The sequence below is a fragment of the Triturus cristatus genome, chromosome 1_2 (assembly GCF_964204655.1).
Source record: "Triturus cristatus chromosome 1_2, aTriCri1.1, whole genome shotgun sequence".
Lineage (NCBI taxonomy): Eukaryota > Metazoa > Chordata > Amphibia > Caudata > Salamandridae > Triturus > Triturus cristatus.
In genome coordinates, this window is record NC_140580.1 from 312,259,117 (window position 1) to 312,281,076 (window position 21,960).

Genomic DNA, 21,960 nt, shown 5'->3' on the forward strand with positions numbered 1-21,960 from the left:
AGGAGAAATGATGGAATAACAGTTGCCAAGTTGCTGTTAAGAGAGTTGATTCCTAGGTACGGGTTCCCAGTGACGATTGAGTCAGACAGAGGGGGACACTTCTACAATGAGCTCATGGGTTTAATTTGTGAAGCATTGAGCATACAGCAGAAGTTACATTGTGCATACAGGCCAGAGGCTTCTGGCGTCGTTGAACAAATGAACGGCACAATTAAGAACAGAATTGGTAAGATGTGTTTAGCCACTGGAATGAAATGGCCTGATGTCTTGCCTCTAGTGCTAATGACTATTAGATCTACTCCAGACAGAACTACGGGGTTGAGTCCACATGAAATTTTGATGGGACGTGCAATGAGACATGCATTCGTGCCCGTCAACAAGTTGATGACAATAACTGATGACATGATTTTGGATTACTGTAAAGGCCTGGCTGACGCAGTTCATTCTGTGTTTCACCAGGTTGGAGAAGACGCCACCACACTTGAAAAGAAGCAAGCCCATGATCTGAGTCCAGGGGACTGGGTGAGAATAAAAGTGCACAGAAGAAGGAATTGCTTGGTTCCAAGGTGGGGAAGGCCAAGACAAGTCATTTTGACTACTACGACTGCTGTAAAGTGTGCTGGAGTGAAGAACTGGGTTCATGCAAGTCATACTCTGAGAGTTCCAAATCCAAAAGATGGGACCGGGAAAGAGTACTTTGACAAGTCAGATTCCAGTGATGATGAAGACACTGAAATAGTGAGAAGAAAAAAGAATCCTGAAAGGGGGAAGGAGAGAGAGAGTCAGGTGATTCTTTTTTCTTACCAGACGAAGTTTCAAGAGCTTCAAGAGGAACATTGCGAACCTCAGAAGAGAGATCAGATTCTGGAAAGGTGCCTGAAGTTTCAACGAGCAGTGGAGAAAATAAAGAGGAAAAAAGAAAAGAAAAGAACAGTTCCACAGAGACTATACCTGAGTCAAATGAAAGCATTGAGAATCCATCTGAGATTACTTCTGAAGAAGTAGGGTCAGAAGAAGATAGAGAGGGACAGATTGCGGAAGACCCCCGAGGAGGTGTAGGGAACATTCCTGATAAGCTAGGTGAAGGGACAAGTAGACAGCAAGAAGATTGCGTGTCGGAGACCCGAGGAGGGACAGTAGCAGGGAAATCTCAATCGGTAGAGGAAAAGACTGTGGAAAAAGAGAAAATCGTTGATGCAAATGAGAAAGAATCCGATGAGAGTGAGAATGAGAAACCGGAGGGTCGAGTTCTGAGAAAGAGAACTTGGATCGGAGAGAGAAACAATAGAGAAGTGAAACAGAAAAGGAGTGTAAAAGGAGATCTTTGGCCTAACAAGATAAAGAGGCTGAGGTATCGACTGACACGACTGAATTCATCGAAAGCTGAACAGGTGAACAAAGTGTCGAGTCAAAATCAAGCGAAAGAAGAAGAACAAAAGAAATCAAAAGAACCAGAGGAGATCAAGAGAATCAGAAAGCCCAACCAGAAGTATAGGTCACCAGAATGGACGTATGTGGCACTGCCTGAAGAAGGAGAAGAAGAGGCAGAGAGTCAAGGAAATCCAGAGGGGACCTTACGGAGAGTGGTTGAGGAGGAGAAATCTGTTGGAATCCTGAAAGTTATCTTGACTGACATTGGAGAAGAGTCAGATGCTCAGGATATTGAAGATTTGATACAATTTGATGTTGCTGAAGAAGAAGTGAAAAGTGATGAAAACCCAAATTGAGTGAACTAAAAGAGTCACTTGGAGAAGAGTGAAGAAGAGCTCTGAAAACTAACGGACTGTAAAATCTAGTGTTCTAGTGATACAGTAGTGGAGTAGTAGAGGCTGAGTCAAAAGACACGGTCAAAGTAATAAAATGGCTAACACAGAGAATAATCAAAGTAGATGTACCTTCTTGAAAAGATGGTGTAGAATGTGCTGCTGCTGTACAGGATTATTAATGCTATTATGGAGTGTACTTGCTTTATTAGTTATTTTTAGAGTTACAATAGATACTTTGGGAATACATACTGAGAATATTACTAATATAGGGAGTAGTTCACAAAGAGTAATGCCAACTAGGATTAGTAATATATACTTACACAAACATAGGTAAATTAATGATTTTTCTAGCAATGTTTTTTCAAAGTTGTTGCATGAATACGTAAAGACAATGGAGGTAAGGGATTGCTACGTCTGTATGCAATTGCCTGCATCCGTTTCAGAGGGAGTTACTTATCACCATCTTCCAGCTACGTATGGGATTTCATGTAGTGTGTTGATTAGTATTTTTTATCTGCTAGGGAAAATAGATTATGAGATGTCTAATAAGAATAACATTTTTGGGCAATTGCCTATGAATAAGAAATTAAATCCTGCTAGAGAAGCTAATGTTTTAGGTGAGATTTTTATTGAAACAGAAGAATTAACAATAGATTACATTTTTAGAAACAATTTAACTTGTAGCTTGAAAGAGGAAGAAAAGGCTTTCCTAGGCATGGTAGAGAAGAGGAGAGTGAGCATGCATGAAAAGGCAGGAGGATATAAAATGAGTGAGACAGTGTGGGACATTGAGATGGGAAAGGAGTTGAAGAATGGGGCCAGTCCAACTTTGGCTTTAGATGCACCACAGAAGGGTAAACTATGCATTACCAGAAGGAAATCCCAATATGATACCTATTTTATTGGGGCTAGTGTGTGCCATGATACATACTTTATTGCAACGGGTTGGGGTTTCAAAGGAGGAGAAGATCCGGTTTTCCCGGGAGTGTATTATATTTGTGGGAATAGGGCTTACTACAGGTTGCCTGAGCATTGGTATGGCACATGTTATGTTGGCCTGGTCTTTCCAAAGATTTTCCATATAGATAAGATAGAAGATGCAGAAGAAATGAATCTACTAACTCGCTTTAAAAGAGAAACTTGGTCAGAAATTGTAGGAGATATTTTTGGAGCTTTGATACCAGCAGTGGGAATTTCATTAAATGCATATGGAATTCGGAAACTGTCAACAGTGGTGGATCGCTTATCGGCAAGCACCGCTGGAGGGTTTCTTTTGGTAAATACGGAGATGGTTGCCTTACGCGCCATGTCTATGCAAAATCGACTTGTCCTTGATATTCTATTGGCCAAAGAGGGTGGAGTCTGTGGAATGCTGAAGGTTCAACATTGTTGCACTTACATTCCTGATGAAAGCAAAGATCTAAAGGTCTATATCAAAAATATTACTGATTTGCATGAAGAATTAGTACCACTGGAGGCTGAAAGTATCTGGACTAAGTTAGCAAATAAGATGATTGCTGTTAAGAATTTTATAGCTAAGATAGGTAGTACTATATTTGGTAAGATATTATTTCCTTTGACATGTGTGATTGTTGCTTTACTGTTACTTAGATTAGGGTGTTTGTGTTGTAAAAACAGGGGAGGGAAAAAGAAGATAATGAGAGAAAATATTGAAAAGAAACAAAAGAGGTCAAAGAGAGACCCACGAGAAATAGAATTAGAAGAATTTAGGGAGAGTGTGTATTTAGAATCAAAAAGGGATGATGAAAGAGAGTCTGGTGTGTAGTGTTAAAAAGAAAAGACATTTCAATTTCTCCTAAGAAATGGGGACTACATTTTTTTTTGGGGTTGGTTTTTGTGGTGATAATATATCACCAAAGGGGGGATTGCTGGAGCAGGGTTTTCTGTAAAAATCCGAACATCAGCTTATATTTTTATATGTCATAATTAAAATTACTAATAATTAATTTACTAGATATTAAATTTGTTGAAGTTTCTGATTAATCAACCTTACTAATGAAAGGATTACACATGGGAATGCATTTGTGTTGCTTTATTAATACGTGAACTAAGTTGGTGAGCAAATTGATTAAATATGTGTGGTTAAATGTGCTGTGTGTTATTTGTTTGAGTGCAAACGCTTTGAAATAATACGCTTTTAATGCTTCTCTATGTTGCAGTTGGCTAGATAATTACATACACATAAGGGTATTAGTGGGAATTAACACTGTATAATCATTACAATGAAGTAACGTTGTTTGTGTTTCTTTTAATTAAGATTGTCCATTCTGGCCTAGTGAAAGATGGCCGATATTTACAGCCTGCATTTGAGTTGCTGAAATACAAAGAGAGGCCTCGCTGAATATGGTTGAAAATCACCTGACCTCGGCCTCTGTCTGTATTAAAAGTTTCCGTGAGGACAGCAGCTCCGGGCTTGATGCCAGTTGTCCCCAGTTATCCTTGGGAGAGAATAAGGCCACAATGAACTTTGATAAACTTGCGGTGGCTTCACTATGATTCCGAGGAAGAGCATTCATGGATGTTGCATTTTTTAGTTTATGCTTCCTTCCTCCGTGTTTTTATTTTTGAGATTTTCGAGAGCGGAGGTTTTTCCTAAATGTTGCGAGTCAACATCCTTTCCGGCTCGCTCTGCTCAATGGCTCAATGGACCTTCAGAGTTTATTTGTTACTTTAATTTGTAACTTTGGGTATAAATATTGTTAGACCAGAGAGGGTCGGAGGCCACTTCTTCCTGAACCTATGCTCGAGAGGATCGACGCTGAATGAGAGGACGGCGACTCGGGAGACTTTACTGAGAGACCTGTCCTGACCCAAATATGACTTTTAGCTAGAATAGGTAACTATGAGAATAATGATCTTGCAATTGATTAACTTTCATTTGAACTAATTTAGATAAAATAACCTATTGTTTGAATTACAGTGTCGGGTGATTATTTCTTTGTCATTCATTGAGTTTCCAAATGTATTCCTAATGTTTAAATCATGACTCAAGACTGATCATTAGGTCACATTGACCTCAGTTTAGATGCAGATTGTTTAGGATTTCTCTCGTATATTCAGTGTGGATAGAGTAATAGATTGAATGACAGTGTGATGGGCCCTAGTGTATGATGAGTGTATGTGCGTATGACTGTGGAATTACTCTATCCGTGATAGTAGGGAGAATTTATCTGCTCCGATCTGCAGCACCTCCTCTTGCGTGTTTGCAGCAGGTGGAGCTGAATTCTGTAATTCTATCACCACAGCCCCCCAATTAGTGGCAAGGGGGAACTTGAGAAGTCTCAGTAAGTCTTCCCTCTGCAGCGTCAAACCCTCTGCCTTGGCCCAGTTGAGCATAGAGCAGTGCCAGGCCAACACATGGGGCATCGCTGGGGCTTTCCATCTTTTAGTAATCAGACGCTTCGCTGTGATGAAGCCCAAGTCCAAGAAACATGCAGTAGCCTTGTGTTTCCTGCTTCTTTTGAAGAGATGCAATATATACACCTCCCAGTGGAAGGGAACCACATGCTTAGTACAGCGGGCCAAGTAGGTCGCCACATCTGTCCAGTACTCCTCCAGGGTAGGACAATGCCAGAGCATATGTAGGAGATCTGCGTTGTGACACCTGGGGCATTCAGAGTCGTCCCAATGGAAGAACTTATTTATTTGGGCAGGGGAGAGGTACGCGCGGTGGAGAATAAAATATTGGATCTTCCGGAAGCGCTGGTTGCGGGGGTCATTTGTAAGACTTTCTAGTATAGCCATCCTTTCTTTTTCCGATAGGGCACGGCCTAAGTCATCCTCCCAGGGTTGCCTCGAAGGGGTTAGTGAAATCACAGTGTGTTGGCGGAGTGAGGAGGCGAACCAACATGTCAAGTGTCCTCCTGTGCCCATTACATGTAGATATTGCAACAAGTGATGTGTGTGGGGTTCTGTTGCTAAATTGCCCCACCTAACTGAAAGTGAGGCTATGAGTGTCTGGTGCATAAGTAATTGACCCGGAGGGAGACCATCTTCTGAAATAAGGTCTGCATAGGGAATTAGGGCACCATCTCTAAAAAGGTCTCCTGTGTCATGAATGTCTGCACCCTCCCAACCACGTAACTCTGCTGCTGTGTCGTATGACTCACCCTTTTGTGATCCTAGTAAAGGGATAGCAGGGGCGTAAGGTGTCGTAGTGCAAGTGATGTATAAGCTTCTGCGATATCATCTGACCGCTACGGAAAGCAACAAGGAGTCCACCTTCCTGGGCTTAGTGCAAATATTCGAAGCAAGTCATGAAGGGTCATGGGGGGTTGCAGAGAGGTGGTATCTGGTAGGTGTCGTGATGCCAGCCATCTGGCTATCCATTGCAGCTGTGCTGCCAAGAAATAGTGCTCAAAATTAGACATATCCAACCCATCTTGTCCTGCTGGAAGGTATAACTTCCTGATGGAGACTCTATGCCGAGACGTGCCCCAAAGGAAATCCCTGACCTTTGCCTCCAGTTTATTAAAATATGAAGGCAGAATGTAGAGAGGTAGGGTAGCTATTTACACTTTCCCTTCTGAAATCCAACTTCTCTGTCTCATCAGAGGTACAGCAGGACACACATAAACATGCAAGCTATCAGTGAGCACACTTTTTGTATCCTCAAGGTATGCTTCGGATACCTTGATTACATAACAGTACTCCAGAACTCAGCAGAAATAGTATGCAGGAGTATTGTAGGTTCTTGTGCGTTGTATAACATCACCTAGCAATGGGTTTACAAGTGGACCTTAACCCTGAACTTTAGCCTATTCCTTGTTCCCAGGGTGGATCATAGCCCAACAGTCAAGCCCACAGGTTCCTAATAAAATAGTGCTTTAATATTTTGCTTGGGGTGCTGGTTTGGTTGTTGCAGCCCCGTGTTTGGAAAGTGTTAAGTCAGTAATGAAACATGGACTATGACAATATCCACACATCACATCATGAGACACTACTGTTACAGCACTAGGATGCCACAGCCAATCTTGCTTTTGTAAGTATATCGCCCCTCTGCACACACTACACTCACTTAATCATGCACATGATCGTCTTCCACTCATATAATTCACTTATCAACAATTGCATTTTTCCCTTCAGTTGTGACTTTAGGATCATCGGTAGAACAGAAATCAGAGCTCTATCATCACAAATCTAATATAGAGCAACTAGAGTAAGAGCCTTTATCAGTTTTAAGGGATAGTTGAAAAAACATTCCTACTTATGAACGTTTAGCAATGAGTCTGCTAATGTCAAGAAACTGGCTAAACCAAAGAAAAAATGTTCATCAGTTGTGCATCAGATGTAACTGATTAGTTATTTGGCAACAAAAGCAGAAAAACATCAATATTTTGAAATGTACAAAAACAACACACCTATGAATGCCACAATGGGCCTAGTGAGAAGTGTACTGACACATGGAGGAAGTATTTACTTACATTCAATGCCTCATGTGATAAAACGTTTAAATAAAGAATGTAAAGGATGAGTTAATTTGTTTCACCTGGCAGTCAATGCCCAAATGGAGAGACAGAAACAGTGACATTGCATTATTAACACCCAGAATGAGTTATTTACAGTACAAAACCTATGCTTTCAGGCTTTCCTGCTTTGTATATGTGCACAGTGAAAAGTGCGAAAAATGAGGAGAAATTCAAAAATTTCTCTTTGTTGTGCCTGCTTCAAGGAAGTTTAATATTTTGGTCTAAATTTCTGTCCACTAATCTATGTAGGTAGCAATTTGCCTCAAAACCCATTTGGATTCCCCATACAACACCCAAAGAGTGCCCCTTGATGAAAAGTAATGCAAGGCAGCCCATTGTACAACTTTGTGTTAGGTGAACTATCCAACGCAAATCAAAATTTGTATTGGATGATAAATCCCACCTAAACGCTTTGCAAAAAGCAAATGCAAACCTGATGCAGATCATTAGTAAATCTGGGTCCCAGTGTCTCCAGGAGAGCTCAGCCACAGAGTAGGTGGCCACCATGGATTAACACCAACCAAAAGGACACTGATGATGGCAGCCCTCCTGGCCAGGATTGGACTGCAGTATTCAAAGAGCATGCCTCTGAATTAGAAATCTGACGCCACCTCCAAGGATAATGTGGTGGTCCTCACAACAGTGGCTATGAGGGTCCCTCCACCCTTCCACATCTTCCAGCAGCCATTGTCTACCCAGTGGAACAACGGCAGCTGAGTTAGTTTGCCCAAGGCAGCCCTAAGCAATCGTGTGTGGCCCCCTCCACTATTCTTCTCATGTGTATGTGTGGCTGGAGTCCAGGATCTATAAACTCTTTGGAAGCTAGTCAACAGGTCATCTAGCTAATCCTTGTTCAGTGTATTCCCCTGATTCGTCAGAGCATAAAGGATCTGCATGATGTGCTAGATGAACAGTACTGGAAAGCAATATACTTGTTATCATCTTGGCTTACCGCTTCTCAACCCATCATCAACCCACAACCTCCCCACCCCTGTTATTGTATCCCCTGTTTCATATTCCACCTCTCTCTCTTTGTCTAATCCAGTTTGCCCCATTCGTCGAGCAGTGTGTGATTATGCCCTACCACCAACCATGCCTGCATGCAAGGAAATGGTTTGCCTAAGTGGACATAGCATCAGACATGGAGGATGGTGAGAGGCTTTTGTCCCCATCTCAGGATAGCCAGTATGAGTCTGTGGCTGAGTAGGGCAATGACATTTACTTTGAAATTGGATAATGTTGGACTTTTTATTAATATTTCCTTTGATTTTTCAACTTTTTGACCTAAGGCGGGATTACTTAGTTGGACTTTTGACATTGCATTCCCTCCTATTACCTTATTGAAAATGGACATATACTTTTGATTGCCTTCCATTAATTTATATTTGTTTTGCATGTCACATCCAAGTTTAGATTCCTACCGATATCTGCCATCCCCTGATCCCATACCCCTACATTTCACTATTTAAAATGTTTTAAACACAAATGTAATTTTTGATATCTAACTTAATTCTGGTTTCATTATGAACATTCTGTTTGAGAATTTGTGTTGATGTGTGTATGTGTGTGGAAACATGAGTGGACTTACACATAATGAAGATTGCTCCACACATGACATTGTATTTTAACTTGCTCCCATCTATAGATGTAGGCACTCATGAGCTAAGACACAGCAAAAAGGCATGTAAGGTTGCATTGTACCAGGGGACATAAGGTTGAAGGCAGTGAGATGATGTGGAGAAAATGGGTAGTACAATATTGAGAGCTTGAAGAATTCATTCATTTAGTTCTACCACATTGTGATCAATGGTGGAACTGTGAGGGGGAATTTCCAGGTTAGACAGGGCTCTTTCAAAAACCTCAGGGGAAAACTTGGATCAAGGGTGAGTGCAGCTTGAAGGATTAGGATAATTAGTGATCCTGCTGAGAGATGGTGGAATTGCAATCAAAGAACTATTGGTCCTGACCCGTGGCTGAGCTTCCTGCAGCTGATTAAACACTGTCAGAGTCGCACCCAGGCAATCCGGCACAATGTCGGGTGTGTGATAATATGGGTTGCACCAGAACGTTCCGGTCACACAAAATGAAGAGCTGCAAAATCGGTACCCCCTTAGAAATGAGGCACAACATCCAGTGCAAATCGATTTTGCTTGCACTAGACAGCTCCGGTCACTCACACGATCAAAGAGTTGCAAATTCCCTCCCTCCCTGGAAATGAGGCACCGCGACTGTTGCACATCGATATTGGTTGCACCAGACAGTTTCTGTCACATACACAGGTGCAAGTTCAGCAATGCCTCTTGAGGTAGACTGAGGCACTAATATGGTTGCACCCCCACCTCCGAAGGACGCAACCTGTGAATCAGACACTGCAGAAAATGAGCATGTATTCAGAGTGTTGCACAAGAGATATGCAATATCATTGACCAAGCAGGCCATGCTGGGCCCCACAACCGGTGAATTCACCCCCTTCAACTAGACTCTTATGTGTGCCAAGGTCCCCACATTGCAGGGGCCACGCCTTCGGTGCAGCCAGACTTCGAGGCTCCACACAAGGTTATTCCATCTCCAGACACAATTCGTATTTCCACACCCACGCGGCAGAACCCGCTGGAATCCAGCAGATGATGTGGGTACGTGAGAGGGCACCACGCTTCAGATGTCACAGTTAGATGGTGGTCTCTTAGGAGATCTTTGATGTCCCTGAGACCTTCAACAAAGCAGAAGGCAAACTCAACAAGCCCTTGGAGAGCACACTTCAGGGTGCCACACAGCAGCAATTAGTCGGCCCAGGCCAGCCAATATTCAGGAAGGCCATACGGTCCCTTTCAATGGCAGTAATCCTCCTTGTGCACAACAGAGTCCTCTGGCAAAGTGCACCACATATTTCAAGGTTCTCTGGTCTCAAGTCTCCACAAGCGTATCTCACCCTTTGCTGCAGGATGGCACCAGTAGCTATACTACTAGCACACGCCATTGAAGTTGGGGGTGGTTCAAAGTGTCTCCCTTTGACCCACAGATGTCACCCCTAAATTTCAGTTCTGTCTGCCATGAGGTCATGGAATGCAGATCTTAATAATTAGTGGGGCCATGATCTGACTCCGGCGGCCAAGTGTCAAAACCTCATCCTATATTCTCCTGTGCCATGGCAGAGATTGGTCGTTCCAATTGAATGTCCAGTGTTTTATAGCTGTTGCTGGGAAACACCCAGATGTGCTGGAGTTATGCACCAAGGCACGCAAAGACTTTTAGAGCCTAGAAATGTCCACAATCTAGTAGTGGCATTTCTACGCAAATCATGACAGAGCCACCTTGATCACTGGCAAAGGGTTGTCACTGTGAATCCAATGATAGGAAACATCATGAGGGTGCTCCATTCCACAGTAGTGGCTGCTACCAGATTCAGGTGGTAGGGCAGGGGCATGGTGGGGCAGGGGGAGGCAGGGACGACGACAAAGATAAAATGAAAACACTTACCTCAAACGGCCGGCAGATGCCTCTCTCGTCCGTTCTCCATCCTCAACATCATCCAGAAGGCCCAGCCGGCAGCAGGAAGTACTCACCCAGGCTCCCCTAAGCCAATCACAACGCTGCAATGCCTCATTGTGATTGGTCTCAAACTGGGGTTTGCAGGCTTTGCATGTTCCTCACCAGGCTGCATAATGCAGCCTGGTGGGGAAAATGCAAAGTGTGCATGACTGTTTGGCTGTCCAGGGAGGGCCGGTCAAGCAGTCATGCCCACTTAAGGAGTGCAAACCACTCCGCTGCCCTGATGTACCCAGCCCCTGAGAGCCACTGACTGCAAAGGAAAACTAAAATGATAATATCAATAGCTATTATGATTTTAGTTTCCTTTTGTTCAGTAGGGCGACGATCCTCCGCCCTAGCGGAGGAGCCATCACTGCCATTGCAATCCACTATTGCAGCCTGAAGCAATTTCAACTATTTCCTCCTGTTAGCCAATTGGAAGAGCAAACCTCATAGGTTGCGAAAACTCACATGGTTATTCCTCACTACCTGGGCAGGGGACACACATGGGTACCTGCCATGTCTTTCTCCTACCACTCGCTTCACCCCTTAAGACGTACCCTCAGGGTACTCAAGTGGAAGGCTTGACACGTATTTAAGAGCGCCAGCCTGCAATGGAAGGCTGGACATGTATTCAAGAGCACCACTGGTGAGAGTGCATACACCAGACACATATTTAAGAGCACCATCTGTGAGAATGTGCACACCAGCCTGGACACATATTTAGGAGTACCATCTTTGTGCAGTGCATACCAGCCTGCAATGGCAGGCTGAACACATATTTAGGAGCACCATTGGTGCGAGTGCACACTCCAGCCTGCATTGGCAGGCCAGATACATGCCTAGCACATCCTCTGTGCAGAGTGCACGCCAGCCTGCATTGGCAGGCTGGACACGCATTCAAAGACACCAACTGTGCCAGTGGGCCACCAGGTCTTAAAACATAATAGGTGTGAGTGTGCACCCACTGGCCAGCAATGGCAGACCTGACCGCATGGCTTAGAAACCTCATGTGACCAAACCTTCCTAACATGTGTAGGAAGGGCACCTGCACTTTCACACTGCCCTTACAGTGGAAAGTGCCCCAGGCACGAAGGCCTAACAAGAGAATTGGCCACACCCAAAAAGTGTCCCATAGGGAGAGTCGACCCCCTAGGTAGTTGAAAACCCACATGGGGGTTCATCCCTACCCATGCAGTGCACCCGCAGAGATACCAACCTGGCCACTCACCTACCTCAGTGTGGTAGTAGTGAATGGCCACCTCAGGGTTGGCTACAGGGTGAGGAAGGCCAACCTGAGCATAAGACATTTTTAACAGGCTATCTAGGTGGGTGGGACAATCAGTGTGGGGTTCCCCTATTGGCCAGTATCGCACCCGCCGAGTATGTGGTTTACCTTTTCACAGGGCACTCACTTGCACAACACCTAAACCAATTAAGTAAGCACCAGATCCTGACATGTGCAGGAAGTGTACACACACTTTCCCACTGCACTGCAGTGGGAAAGTGCCCAGAGTCCTAAAGTCAGAAAAAGAGAGCTGGCAAAAACTAGGAGGACAAAAAGCAAAAGGTTTTAGGGAAATCTTCTTAAGACGGACCATGTCCAACAGGTACATAACATGGAGGCCTGGGGGTTCCAATTAGAAAACCAGGGAATGGAAAGGTTAGTTAGAGTGAGAACTGCAACCCATGACAAGAGATGTAGATTGCTAACATTCCTGAGGACTGGAGTGGGAACACCTACACTGGAGGAAGGGGAGCAGAACATCCTCTGTGCTCATCAAAGGTTTCTTTGTTTCAAGGACATGTTACTGTTCAGCAGTGACTGGGCTAATTGTCAGGCAAGATATTGTATTTGATAAGGTTGGCACTGCAGTACCAGGGAAACATTAAAGACGGGAATGCTTAGACCTCTATGAGATATATTTCAGTGGAGGCTGACATTCAGGTGTGATCCCCAATTTACTTCCTCAACCTGTGTTGTGTGTCCGACTCCCCGTTGGGTGGATCCTGGTCAGTGGAGTGTGAGACATCCATTCCGGTCAAGATCGTTGAGAAAATGCAGGATGTCTACACATCTTGTGGACAGTTGGCTACCCTCATATGGCAGATGGGGGACACCCTGAAGTTTAGAGCCATTTCATATGCTGTTTAAAGTCAGCAACCCCAATATGACAAGTGGTGGTCACCATGAAGTTTAGAGCGTCACCATTGCTGCAGTAAGTCAGCTACCCCTGTATGCCATGAGGGGAGCACCGTGAGGATTAGAGCTGTCACCCTGTAAAATTATGTCAAGGGGATCCCTGATGCAGAATCAACCAAGAACAACCTTACCTAGAGAACACCGCCAGTGGTAACACGAAAGAGAAGTTCAGCACTGCTGTGAGCCATTCAGATACAGTGGCAGCCCAACTCATCATTCAGAGAACACTGCTAGATGCCCAACCCACCCGCCTCAAGAGGCTGGAAAATTAGAAGACACGCCACGGTCCTCCATGAACTTGACAGCCACCCGGTTCAGGTAAGACTGTTCTAGGCCGTCAGGCCTTACTGAGACTTGAACGAGCTTAGCACATAGCACTGATCAAATTAACTCTTAATGCCAGAACAGGACTTTGTCTTATGGTGACTAGCATGGGACACATTTGAAAGTCTCTTCCATTATAAAATGGGAAATAACAAGCTCTGCAAGTGGGGAATGAGAGGCTCAGGGGCACCGCATAGGATGACGCTAGTGCATTGATCTTGAGATACTTTGGTTATTACTTAGTGTGATGTTAATATATTTTGTGTGATTGTATAAACATTACTTTTATGACAATATTGTGTGTTTGACTAGACAATCCGCTTATTGGGGTTACTATTAATACTTTGAGTCATGTGTTTGTGTATGCCTTACATCTACCACCTCCCTAGATTGCTTTACCAATGCTACCACTTAGAGGAAAGTGCTGAAGGGGTAGCACTTGGCCCAGCTGTTCAGGACCCATAGTAGTTTGGGCCCTGGAACACCACGAGTAAAAGGCCACAGCCCACACGGTTGGGCCCAGTACCTTCTGCCTACACCAAAGCCTTCTAAAAGGGGGTTTGACAGCTTCTTTCAGGCTGGGATCATTAATACATGTGCTATATGGGGCAATTGAGCCTTATTATTGTGAGCATTGATTCATGCACTGTGTAGGAAAGATTATCCTTATTACTTGGGCCACTGATGCATATAATGTATGAGGCCACTCATGTTCATTGCAGCCTTTTTGACAGATGCTCATTACAGCATGGAGCCATTATGTTTGTTATAATATGGGGCTACTGATGCTCACTACAACTTGGAGGCAATCCTGCTTGTTAAAACCTTTGCTCATTGGTGCATTCCTTACTAGAGCTGTTGATACCCCTAACTGTTTGAGGCCATCAATTTTTCTTACTGTCTGAGGCTGTTGATGCAAGTACTGTGAGGGGCCAATGATCCTTGCTACAGCTGATGGCCATTGACGCTCATTAGAGCCCAGGTCATTGATGCTCATAACAATGTAGAGCCATTGATGCTCTCTCAAAATGCTACCGGGGTAATAGATGAACATTACTGTCTGGGACTATTGGTTCCACATTACTGTCTGGGACCATTGGTGCATATTTTTCCTTCAAGCATTGACATATGAAAATTTGAATTCACACAGCACATTTTAATTGCAAAAGTACATATATTGCCAAAAATGTCTGGCTTTAAGGTAATACCTGCCAGATATTTTCAAAAGGATTCCTAAATATTGATAGTCCATTTACTCCGTAGAATTGAACCATGTACCACTATAATTATGAGTGAGTAACTCCCACATATGGGATGAAGGGTTGGCACTGCAATGCATAGTTAGACTTGGAAGTTTGTGAACATCCAATCGATCCTTACCACACTGGAATTCATCAGAAGTTTACACCTGTCAAGGGTTTGAGTAAATTTCTTTTCAAATTGGAAAGTTAAATAAACACACACAACGTTTCTGGGGTGTAAGTGATAGGTTTCACCACAGGTAAATAATGTTTTCCCTGTAGAGAAAAAAAATCTGGAATTGCACATTGTACTCTGTATGAATTACTGCATTGTTGAACTCCCAACATGTAACAAATTGCCAAAAGTAATTGATCTGTACATGAGCAGCTGGACAGTTGTAGTTTTAGAACTTTTTTTGTAAAATTATGCACGTACTATGCAGCATCACAAAAACCTGTAGTGTATTAGGCTATTGAAGAATGGTTTGCCTGAGTGACAGATCTGTATTGATATTATGGACATACTACTGTCTGAGAACATTCATGTGATGCTAATTTCTGGTTGGGGGTATAGATGCATATGGGTCCACTAATGCACATACTGTCTATGCCGTTAATCCATATCCTAGTAGTGGTACTGGATGCAGAAGTTCTAAGCTCGTACTGACTCAAGAGTGAGTTTGTCTGATGGAAAGTACTATACGTTGCACATTAAAACCGTGAATCCATATTTAATATTAATGAATTCAGTTTTTCGGAAATGTGTTTACCTTCAAGTAATATTATTGCTATTTTATTATTCGTACCACTTTCTGTGATGTCTCTTTCTTTCATGTCACTGGAGTCAAAGGTCGTGTGGTGTGAATGGCTGTGATTTTACTGATTATGCAAATTATTACTCATTCCTCATACTATTGAAACCGTGAGAACTAAATTAGCCACAAAGAGCACGGTTGTTAGAGGGTGGTTTTTAGGGTGCACTACTCCACCTTCATTAGAGCAGGGGTGCTCTATCTAAAAGAAGAAAACACACGTGTGAGAGGCAGGAACTGAATCAGGAGTGGCACTATTTATTTCAAGAGATAAGTTTAAACAATAAATGTGAAGAAACACATCATTATTCAATAATAAAGCTATGCAGTCTTAGCAAAGACCAAGGTGCCGATTACGATCCGGTAAAAAAAATTCCCGTACGACTCGTATCCGGTCTTTTCACCGTACGAATCATACAAGTGCCGTACAAACTGGCAATCACGATTCGCATGGTAAAAAGCCCATACGAGTCGCATTGGGAATAATTCCCCACACGTCCTCGGGTCGGAAAAAGTGTCCAACACGTCCTCGGACGATTTACCGTACAAACGTGAAAAGCGAAGTCCGACCGTGCAAGTACGATCCGTCCCGGGCGTCCGATTTTACAACCGTATGGTTACAAGACCGTCCGCACCGAACTCCTATTGCAACCATGGAGACGTCCAAACAGGTGCCCGGTACGTGCCGAACCCCCCCCAGCCCCCGTATGTACGCGCCGAACCCCCCCAGCCCCCGTATGTACGCTCCGAACCCCCCCCCCGTGTATGTACACCCGAGTACGTGTCGAACTGTACGTGTCGAACCCCCCCGTGTATGTACACCAGAGTACGTGTCGAACTGTACGTGTCAAACCCCCCGTGTATGTACACCGAGTACGTGTCGAACTGTACGTGTCGAACCCCCCGTGTATGTACACCCGAGTACGAGTCGAACTGTACGTGTCGAACCCCCCGTGTATGTTCACCCGAGTACGTGTCGAACTGTACGTGTCGAACCCCCGTGTATGTACACCCGTGTATGTTCGAGTCGTACCCCCACCCGTGTATGTACGGTGCGTACCCCCAGCGCTACGACACGTACAGTTCGACACGTACTCGGGTGTACATACACGGGGGTTCGACACGTACAGTTCGACACGTACTCGGGTGTACATACATGGGGGGTTCGACACGTACAGTTCGACACGTACTCAGGTGTACATACACAGGGGGTTCGACACGTACAGTTCGACACGTACTCGGGTGTACATACACGGGGGGTTCGACGCGTACAGTTCGACACATACTCGGGTGTACATACACGGGGGGTTCGACACGTACAGTTCGACACGTACTCGGGTGTACATACACGGGGGTTCAACACGTACAGTTCGACACGTACTCGGGTGTACATACACGGGGGGTTCGACACGTACAGTTCGACACGTACTCGGGTGTACATACACGGGGGGTTGACTCGAACGTACGGGGGCTGGGGGGGGTCGACTCGAACGTACGGGGGCTGGGGGGGGTCGACTCGAACGTACGGGGGCTGGGGGGTACGGCGCTTACCGGGCCACCTACTCTGGTCGTTTCGCGCCGTACTTCGCTTTCCGGCACTTTTTGGGTGCCGTGAAAATATTGCCGTCCGGACTGCTGTCGGTTCGAATCGTAATTCCTGGGTCGTGAAACGCTGCCTGGAATCGTCCCGACGTCACGTCGCAGCATTCCCGGATCACATTCGTATGCATGTTTTCGTCGGTCGGTGTTTTTTACGATTCGTACGGAAATGGTGTTTCCGTGCGAATCGTAATTCCATGTTTGTAATGTTTTACAACCGGGTACGAGTCGGACGGAGAATACGCTCCGACCGACGGTTCGTACCCGGTTTTTACCGGATCGTAATCGACGCCCAAGTGTCAGTGACATATTTGAAACAAAGAGAAAAACCATGCAATCTAGTAAGTTCTTTAATCATGGCAACGCAAAGAAAAGGGAGAGAGAGAGAAAATAAATTGCAAAATACAATAAGAATTGCAGCCTTAGCCAAAGATGCTAGATAAGATGGCTAAGGGGTAATACACACGCATAATGACCCATGGGATCACTTATGCGAGGTAGTCCATCGAATGAAATGTGGGCAGCTCTTTTATATTATTTTAATAAGGAACTGATAACCACAAGTCTTGAGCATGACGCAGGTTTGACCGTCAGTTATAACGAAATCAAAAAGTTATCGAAAATGATTTGCGTCACTCGGAAAATTTTTAAGAAAGCAGAAGATTACAAAAGGTTAGAGGTCACTTTTTATTTCTAAAGCTGTGGACAGTCCCAGTTGGACCAGTCGGCCCCCACTCCTACTCATAGCCAATTTTGTTCTCCTAAATGACAGACGCATCCTGTTATGTTCAGAAAGATGTACACGAAGAGTTCATAGGAGAGATACATCTGAGAGTACAGGAGGGCTTGGTGCCTACTGCCTCTTTAGACGCTCAAGACAGTGTGGACAATTTTAACGTAACCCTGTCTATGGGCTGGCAGGGACAATTGAGACTCTTATGCTTTAGATGTGGACAGAATGGGCCTGAGGCACTATATGGTAAAACTAGACCCTGACTCCAGGGAGGCCGAAACTAGACAAGGCAGAGTGTCATGGATCTCTATTATCTATCTCATGTTATGTATGAGCATTCAACTAATCCTATTTTTCGTTATGAACTCTGATACTTTCAGTTTTGCTTGTCAGGCCATACTTTGAGTATCACTGGCGTATTTGGTGCAAATGTCATTTTTGGACTTGTCTCATTGTGCAAATATCGTCATGAATGAAGAATTTTAGTCGCCCAAATTCCAAAACAAAATGCTGCAGTGCATGAGTTATCTTTTTCAGCTGTTTATGATGACTGGTTAAAATGTCTCATCAAAGGCATGTAGATATCGCCTTCAAGCTCAGTGAAATCATGTATGGGGCGTGGCTTGACGCTCATGGGTGATGGCGACACACGCGTAGCTCTCATCGGGACAACGCGGACTTCAGGTGGCAGTTTCCTTCTGCGGTCCTCCTGATAAACCTGCCTTGCTTCCCAGAGATGCGGAGAGTGGCGCACACCCTTCAGTGAGTAGCAGTACTTCAGCAACGGTGTTTAGAAGCTTTTTACTGACCTTGCTTTCTCTCCCCTCAGAAGCGGCACCATTTTAGATTTTGTCCGCTTCCTCCTGCTGCACCTGAACACTGAAAAGAAGGATGTTTGAGTGTTTCTTCTCACGTGGTGCATACCACAACACCCAAGGTATGCCTTTCACTGTGTTTTGAGACTTATTGAATTTTAAATTCATTGCCATGTTTCTAGTCCCATCATGGTTGTCTTATATAACAGACCGAGCAGCATTTTTAAAATATAAGCACCATATTGTCTACTCTACTCTAAATTGCACCTTGGAAAGCCTTTTAGTTTCACTGCCATATGGGGAGACTGGAGAGAGCTGATTCTTTTGCCTTGCCTCTAAAGCAAAAACTTGTTAAAAACTCCACAGTTTTCGCAAAATTTGCAGGCATGGAAGCTTCTTTAGCCTCTTCATCTTAAAATGGTGCCTCTACAAATACAACCTCTGGCTCCACAGCCAATGGGAAAGCCTCCACGAAACATTTTAAAAAAGATGCGCTTTCTCCTACAAAATCACCTCCTCCAGTTTCATTGGACTTACTACTAGAAGAAATTTGTGCTTTGCGTCCTTTCATGGAAGAAACAAATATGACCCAGTCATTCATTGATTACTTTCTCATAATGTTTCATAGTCCTCACAATCTGCTGACATTGGCTCTATTTTAATCTCAGACCATGCTCCTGTTTCCATTCTGTTAGACATACTTAACAAGCCCAATTTACCTAAACGTTGGCGTTTTAACAACTCTCTACTTCTAGACCCTACATTTACCTCCTTTTTTACCTCTTTTTTCAATGAATATTTTAATTTTAATGAATCATATGATTTCCCTTCCTGTATTATTTGGGACACCTTTAAGGAATCTGCTCAAGACTTCATCATTAACTATGTCTCAGAGAAAAGACACAATGCTCGAAAAACTGCCACCAAATGTTTTCAAAAATAAAGAGATTGGAACACTCTTACTATACTTCTAGGTCAAAAGAATGCTTATCTGAACTCATAGACACCAAATTCAAATTCAATAAAGAATCTACAGATAATGTCTCCTTATATATATATATCCAGCACAAAATGTTATGGGGGTCAGAACAAATCTGGCAAGCTTCTGGCAAATTATGTTAAGCTCAAATATAAGCTCAAATATAAGGATTCAGAGATCAGGAAACTGCCGCTAAAGCGACGATAATGGGCTTGATAATATGCCCTTGTGAGTTCCAATGGAAGCCCATGTTCTGGTGTGAACATGGGCTTCTATTGAAATTCACAAGGGCATATTATGAAGCCCATTATCGCCGCTTTAGAGGCAGTTTCCTGCCGCTAAACCGGCGATAATTTTAACGCTGTTCTTGATAATATGCCCCCAAATATTGAAAAGATCTCTTTAAACTATCTTTCAAAGCTTGGTGGAACGTAGTCTGTCATAACCACAGATTAGACACAGCTTATGTTTATCCTGTCTCTTTCGCTATCAAACCCTTAATGTTATGGTCCCCTGTCACAAAATTCCTTGATATTAATGCAAAACATTATAATATACGTACTCCTGTGGAATAAGAGGTTTTGAAGCCTCCTTGACATTCCGAATTGTATGATCGTAAATATTTATGTTTGTATATCAAACATATATGGTTATAAATTAGTACACATCACCAGACTTTGTTTATCTTTACGTGTATCCCTTCCCTTCTTTTTGATAATATAACCACATTTTCTGTATGTTATTATGTTATATTTTTCACTCAAATAAAACTACTTTTTTTAAACTTAAAAAACAAATATGTATGAATATATTGGAAATTTGGCAGCTATGATTTTGAGATTAGGACAGGTGCATTTTTTTATCAATATCTTCACCAAGAGGTGAGCAGTGCAATATGCAGTTTTTTTCACACCACTTCTTTCTTGGGTACTCACAAACTTTTTTTCAGGGGCCAAAACGTTTGACTGGGTGATTTCACCGAGGGCCGCATTAATGCCAGCCGGGTGGGGGGCAGGGGTTTGGGCGCGATGAGGAGGGATTTGGCAGAAAATGGGTGTAGAAGACACAAATCATGTGCATCTAGCGGCAGAATTGCACAACGTGAAACCAGAAAACCTAGGATTAATCCCAGATTACTGAATTGCATGAGCCTAGAAAATTGTTTTATTTCTCTTTTCCTCCATTTTATTCGTTATCACATATAAGAGGGCCTTGAAATACACAACTTCAGGATGTGTGCTGTACAAAACCCTCTAATGTGTTTGATTTAATAAACTTTGATGTTGTTCATGTATATTAGGAACCCAGGCTACCCAAAGAGTGCAATTTTTGTCAGGGTGAAGGAAAGAATGAATCTTCCTAAATTTACAAATGAAGATGTTTCTAAAGTTAAGTGGTGCAGGACACCCTCCTTGTTACTTCCTTTCTTTCACTTCAATTAACCTTTAAAAAAAAGCTTGCCTGTGTATTTAACATTTTTTGAAGTTAGGGATGAGTGAAGTAAATAACAGTTCAGTGCTGCTGTTGACGAGGGGGCCACATGTACAAGTCAGGAGAGCCGTATGCCACCCCAGGCCATACTTTGAGTATCACTGGCTTATTTGGTGCGAATGCCATTTTTAGACTTGTCTCATTGTGCAAATATCGGTGTAGAATGGCACCAGTATTATTTCTTTATAATCCAGGTTGAAAAATGCACCAATAACAGAACGTTCTAGGTAATCTGAGGCCGAATGTGCACTGACATCTTTGCAGCCTACGTAAACAGGGCAATGTATTTGGCTGCGTTTACCTTCGTTAATAATTGTAATACAAAATGTTGACAGGGTACTTGCATGTGAGAGCATGTCCAGCATGTACACAAACAGCATCACATGAGATTACACATAACATTTAAGCAGCTGTGCTTCTCCTGTAAATGGGTGGTTAGTTGAGGTCATTCATTTTTTGTTGTTTATAGAATACATATAGCACCTATTTTTGTTGTAACACAGAGAATATATCTAAACAGAAGGAAAACTTGGATGCAAGGCAAAAAGGAGCTTATTTTTCAGAAATTGGAGAAAGTGGTGAAAGAGGAAAACAGTACAGTACCGAAGAGGCTCAATATTTGGGAAAAAGAAGAGACAGAAAAAAAACAAATAAGCCCGCAATATGAAAAAGTTGTCGCTCTATGAATGTATGGGGTTTAAAAAGAAGGGTAAGCTTTAAGAGGGTTAATTTGTTAAACAAATTCTGAAAACAATCAGTGCCCATACTCAAAGGGGCAGATTTTCAAAGGTCGAGTAGATTTGCGCTGCACCAGAAAACCTTTGTGCTGCGTGCGTGAAAGTAATTAGCACTGCATCATATTTACAACGCGAGGAGTCGCGAACTAGAGCATGCGCACAAATAGTCTCTTGTCACAGCGCAAAACGTATGTGCGTCATGCACGTCCTTCAAAATAAATCGCAAAAGGATGAGATGTATTT